A 6291-nucleotide genomic window follows, 5' to 3' on the forward strand; every position below is an offset into this window, starting at 1 on the left:
TTTTCCCCTTATCTAGGTGCTTCTTCTGTTGTTGAAGCAGAGACTCAGAGACACATGATTTACAGATTTAGTAAATAATTAAAATTTTTTTCAATTTCATGGCATAGGTATGTGCTGCCAAGCCTCATCATCAGCAACCAACTGATCTATTCATTAATCATTTTTCTTCACTAGCTCTAGCTGAGCTAATAACATTCTATATGCCAAACTCTAGACATTGACCTATAAAAAGTTTACTGCTATATCCATACTCGAATCATTTAAAACAATACTATAACAAAACTTATTGTAGAAGATGGGCTCTAATAGAAACAGTAGCCCAGTCTCCAACTACCAGCCAGTTTCTACACAGAAGACCAGTGATTTCTGCATTTTCAACTGAGGTAATTCGTTCATCTCACTCAGGGAGGCCGACGATCGGTGCTGGTCAGCTGTTGCAGCCCTCGGTTCAGCGAGCTGAAGTGAGGGCGGTGGCATTGCTCACCTGGGAAGCGCAAGGAGGAAGGGAATCCCATTTCCCAGCCAGGGAACTGAGACACACAACACTTGGAAAATCGGGTAACTCCCACCCCACTGCTTTACAGAAACGGGCACACCAGGAGATTATATCCCACACCTGGTCAGGAGGGTCCCACGCCCAATGAGCCTCCCTCATTAAGCAAAGTACAGCAGTCTGTGATCTACCGCAAGGGCAGCAGCCAGACTGGGGAGGGGCCTGCCTACTGCTGAGGCTTAAGCAGGTAAACAAAGTCCCTGGAAGCCTCCAACCGTGGAGCTCACAGCAGCTCAAGGAAACCTGCCTGTCTCTGCACTCCCACCTCTGGGGACAGGCACAGCAAACACAACAAACGCAGCAGAAACCCTGCAGACGCAAAACCATTCTGTCTGACAGCTTTGAAGAGAGCAGTGGACTTCCAACACGGGAGGTTGAGATCTGAGAAGGACAGACTGTTCACTCAAGTGGGTCCCTGACCCCTGAGTAGCCTAACTGGGAGACATCTCCCACTAGGGCAGTCTGACACCCCACACTCACAGGGTGGAGTACCCCTGGAGAGGAAGCTTCCAAAGCAAGAATCAACAGACAGGTACACTCGCTGTTCAGCAATATTCTATCTTCTGCAGCCTCTGCTGCTGACAATTCAGGCAAACAGGGTCTGGAGTGGACCTCAAGCACCATCTCCAATGACCTACAGCTGAGGGTCCTGGGACTGTTAGAAGGAAAACTATCAAACAGGAAGGATTACTCCATACCAAAACCCCATCAGTACATCACCATCATCAAAGACCAGAGGCAGACAAAACCCACAAAGATGGTGGGGAAAAAGCAGGGCAGAAAAGCTGGAAATTCTAAAATAAGAGCGATTCTCCCCGGCAAAGGAGCTTAGCTCATCGCCCAGCAACGATCAAAAGCTGGATCGAGAATGCATTCTGACGAAGATGAGAGAAGAAGGCTTCAGTCCATCAAACTTCAGAGCTAAAGGAGGAATTACGTATCTAGCGAAAGAAACTAAAAATCTTGAAAAAAGTGGAATAGAACTGATGGCCAGAGTAATTAATGCAGAGAATCATAAACTAAATGAAAGAGATGAAACATGATGACGAGAAATACTGACAAACGCAATAAGCTTCAGTAAATCAACTCATCAACTGGAAGAAAGAGTATCAGCGATTGAGGATCAAATGAATGAAATGAAGTGAGAAGAGAAACCAAAAAGAAAAAGAAGAAAAAGAAATGAACAAAGCCTGCAAGAAGTATGGATTATGTAAAAGACCAAATCTACGCGGTGGATTGGGTGCCTGAAAGTGAGGGGGAAATGGAACCAAGTTGGAAAACACCAGGGATATCATCCAGGAGAACTTCCAACCTAGTAGGGCAGGCCAACATTCAACCAGGAAATACAGAGAACGCCACAAAGATACTCCTCGAAGAGCAACTCCAAGACACACATTGCCAGATTCACCAAAGTTGAGTAAAATGAAGGAAAAAATCTTATACAGCTAGAGAGAAAGGTCGGTTACCCACAAAGGGAAGCCCATCAGACTCACAGCAGATCTCTCGGCAGAAACTCTCCAAGCCAGAAGAGAATGGGGCCAATATTCCAAATACTCTTAAAGAAAAGAATTTTAAACCCAGAATTTCATATCCAGCCAAACTAAGTTTCATCAGTGAAGGAGAAATACAATCCCTTTACAGATAAGCAAATGCTGCAGAGATTTTGTCACTAATGAAGCCCTGCCTCATGAGACCCTGAAGGAAGCACTCAACATGGAAAGAACAACCGTACCAGCCATTGCAAAACATGCCAAAATGTAAAGACCATCAAGGCTAGGAAGAAACTGCATCAACGAACGAAAGCAAAATAACCAGTTAATATCATAAATGGCAGATCAAGTCTACACATAACAATATTAACCTTAAATGTAAATGGACTAAATGCTCCAATTAAAAGACACAGACTGCCAAACTGGATAAAAGAGTCAAGACCCATTAGTCTGCCAGTAGGAGACCCATCTCACACCCAGAGCATTACATAGGCTCAAACAAAGGGATGGAGGAAGATTTCCATCAAGCAAAGGGAGAACAAAAAAGCAGGGGTTGCAATACTAGTCTCTGATAAAACAGACTTTAAAACCATCAAAGATCAAAAAGAGACAAAGAAGGCCATTACATAATGGTAAAGGATCAATTCAACAGGAAGAGCTAACTATCCTAAATAGCATATGCACCCAATACAGGAGCACCTAGATTCATAGCAAGTCCTTAGAGACTTACAAGAGACTTAGACTCCATACAATAATAATAATGGGAGACTTCAACACCCCCACCGTCAACAACATTGTGACAGATCAACGACAGAAAGTTAACAAGGCATATCCAGGAATTTAACTCATCTCTGCAAAGCGGACGTAATAGACATCTAACTTCCATCCCAAATCAACAGAATATACATTCTTCACAATCACATCGCGACTTACTCCAAAATTGACCACATAATTCAAAGTAAAGCACTCTCAGCAAATGTACAAGAACAGAAATTATAACAACCGTCTCTCACCAAAGTGCAATCAAACTAGAACCTGAAAATCAAGAAACTCAATCAAAACCGCCAACTACATGGAAACTGGAACAACCTGGGTTCTGAATGACTACTGGGTACATAACAAAATGAAGGCAGAAATAAAGATGTTCTTTGGAAACCAATGAGAACAAAGATACAACATACCACAGAATCTCTGGGACACATTTAAAGCAGTGTGTAGAGGGAAATTTACAGCACTAAATAACCACAAGAGAAAGCAGGAAAGATCCAAAATTGACACTCTAACATCGCAATTAAAAAGGAACTAGGCAGCCAGAGCAAACACATCTAAAGCTAGCAGAAGGCAAGGCAAACAACTAAGATCAGAGCAGAACTCAAGGAGATAGAAACATGTAAAACCCTCCAAAAATCAATACTGACCAGGAGTTGGTTTTTAAGATCAACAAAATTGACAGACCGCCAGCAAGACCTACTGTAAGAAGAAAAAGAGAGAAGAATCAAATTGACGAATATAAAATGATAAAGGGATATCAACACCGACCCCACAGAAATACGCTACAAACTACCATCAGAGAATACTACAAACACCTCTATGTAAATAAACTGGTGAAAATCTTAGAAGAAAATGGATAATTTCCTGACACTTACACTCTCCAAGACTAAACCAGGAAGAAGTTGAATCCCGAATAGACCAACAGCAGGCTCTGGAAATTGAGGCAATAATTAATAACAGCCTTACCAACCACAAAAAAGTCCAGGACCAGATGGATTCACAGCCTAATTCTACCAGAGGTACAAGGAGGAGCTGGTACTCATTCCTTCTGAAACTATTCCAACTTAATAGAAAAAGAGGGAATCCTCCTCAACTCATTTTATGAGGCCAACATCATCCTGATACCAAAGCCTGGCAGAGATATTATCGAAAAAGAGAAATTTTGCACCAATATCCCTGATGAACACGATGCAAAATCCTCAATAAAATTCTGCTAAACCGATTCAGCAGCACATCAAAAGCTTATCCACTATGATCAAGGGGCTTCATCCCTGGGATGGGCAGCTAGTCTAACATTCGTGAAATCAATAAACATAATCCAGCATATAAAACAGAACTTCAAAGACAAAGAAAACTTCGGCCATTGATTATCTCTTTACTAGATGCAGAAAAGGCTTTTGACAAAATTCAACAGCCATTCGCTAAAACGCCAATAAACCGGGTATTATGAACGCACTTCAAAATAATAAGAGCTATTTTATGACAAACCCACAGACAATATCATACTGAAGGGCAAAACCAAAAATTCCTTGAAAACTGGCACAAGACAGGGATGCCCTCTCACCACTCCTATTCAACATAGTGTTGGAAGTTCTGGCTAGGGCAATCAGGGCAAGAGAAAGAAATCAAGGGTATTCCAGTTAGGAAAAGAAGAAGTCAAATTGTCCCTATTTGCAGATGACATGATTGTATATTTAGAAAATCCCATTGTCTCAGCCCAAAAATCTCCTTGTTGATAAGCAACTTCAGCAAAGTCTGTAGATACAAATTAATGTGCAAAATCACAAGCATTCTTATAATGCCAGTAACAGACAAACACAGAGCCAAATCATGAATGAAATCCCATTCACAATTGCTTCAAAGACAATAAATACCTAGGAATCCAACTTACAAGGGGATGTAGTTGACCTCTTTCTCAAGGGAAAACTACAAACCACTGCTCAGTGAAATAAAGAGGACACAAAACAAATGGAAGAACATACCATGCTCATGGATAGGAAGAATCAATATCGTGAAACGCCATAATTCCCAAGGTTATTTATAGATTCAATGCCATCCCCATCAAGCTACCAATGCTTCTTTCACAGAATTGGGAAACTTCGTTTAAAGTTCTATATGGAACCCCAAAAAAGAGCCTCAAGATCTCCTAAAGACAACCCTAAGTCAAAAGAACAAAGCTGGAGGCATCACGCACTCGACTTCAACTATTCACAAGGCTACAGTAACCCAAAAACAGTATTGGGTACTGGTACCAAACAGAGATATAGACCAATGGAACAGAACAGAGTCTCAGAAATAATACCACACATCTATAGCCATCTGATCTTTGACAAACCTGAGAGGAAATGGGGCGAAATGGGGAAAGGATTCTCTATTTTAATAAAATGGTGCTGGGAAAATTGGCTAGCCATAAGTAGAAAGCTGAAACTGGATCCTTTCCTTACTCCTCCTTATACTAAAATTAATTCAAGATGGATTAGAGACTTAAATGTTAGACCTAATACCATAAAAAATCCTAGAGGAAAAACCTAGGTAGTACCATTCAGGACATAGGGTGCATGGGCAAAGACTTCATGTCTAAAACACCAAAAAGCAATGGCAGCAAAAGCCAAAATTGACAAATGGGATCTCATTAAACTAAAGAGCTTCTGCACAAAGAAACTACCATCAGAGTGAACAGGCAACGGATGGAATGGGAGAGGTGCCTGCAATCTACTCATCTGACAAAGGGCTAATATCCAGAACCTACAAAGAACTCACAATAAATCTCGCAAGAAAACAAAAAACAACCCCATCAAAAGTGGGCAAAGGATATGAACAGACATTTCTCAAAAGAAGACATTCATACAGCCAACAGACATGAAAAATGCTCTTCATCACTGGCCACTTCAGGAGGAAATGCAAATCAAAACCATTAAATTATGATACCATCTCACACCAGTTAGAATGGCAATCATTAAAAGTCAGGAAACAACAGGTGCTGGAGAGGATGTGGAGAAGAGGGAACACTTTACACTGTTATGGGATTGTAAACTAGTTCAACCATTATGGAAAACAGTATGGCCATATTTCTCAAGGATCTAGAACTAGATGTACCATATGACCCAGCCATCCCATTACTGGGTATATACACAAGCGATTATAACCTATGCTGCTATAAAGACACATGCACACATATGTTTATTATGCACTATTCACAATAGCAAAGACTTGGAATCAACCAAATGTCCATCAGTGACAGACTGGATTAAGAAAAATGTGGCACATATACACCATGGAATAATTGGTAGCAGCCATAAAAAGCATTGAATAGGTCCTTTGTAGGACCTGGATGCAGCTGGAAACCATCATTCCTGAAGTAAAATCATCAATAAGAATGGGAAACCAAACAACGCATACCACCGGCAGTGGGAAACCAGCCATCTACCGGACCGGAAGCGTACTTTCATGTATAACCGGCCCATCGTGAGGGCGGTG

Source organism: Papio anubis, chromosome 12 (genome assembly GCF_008728515.1).
Source record: "Papio anubis isolate 15944 chromosome 12, Panubis1.0, whole genome shotgun sequence".
NCBI lineage: Eukaryota > Metazoa > Chordata > Mammalia > Primates > Cercopithecidae > Papio > Papio anubis.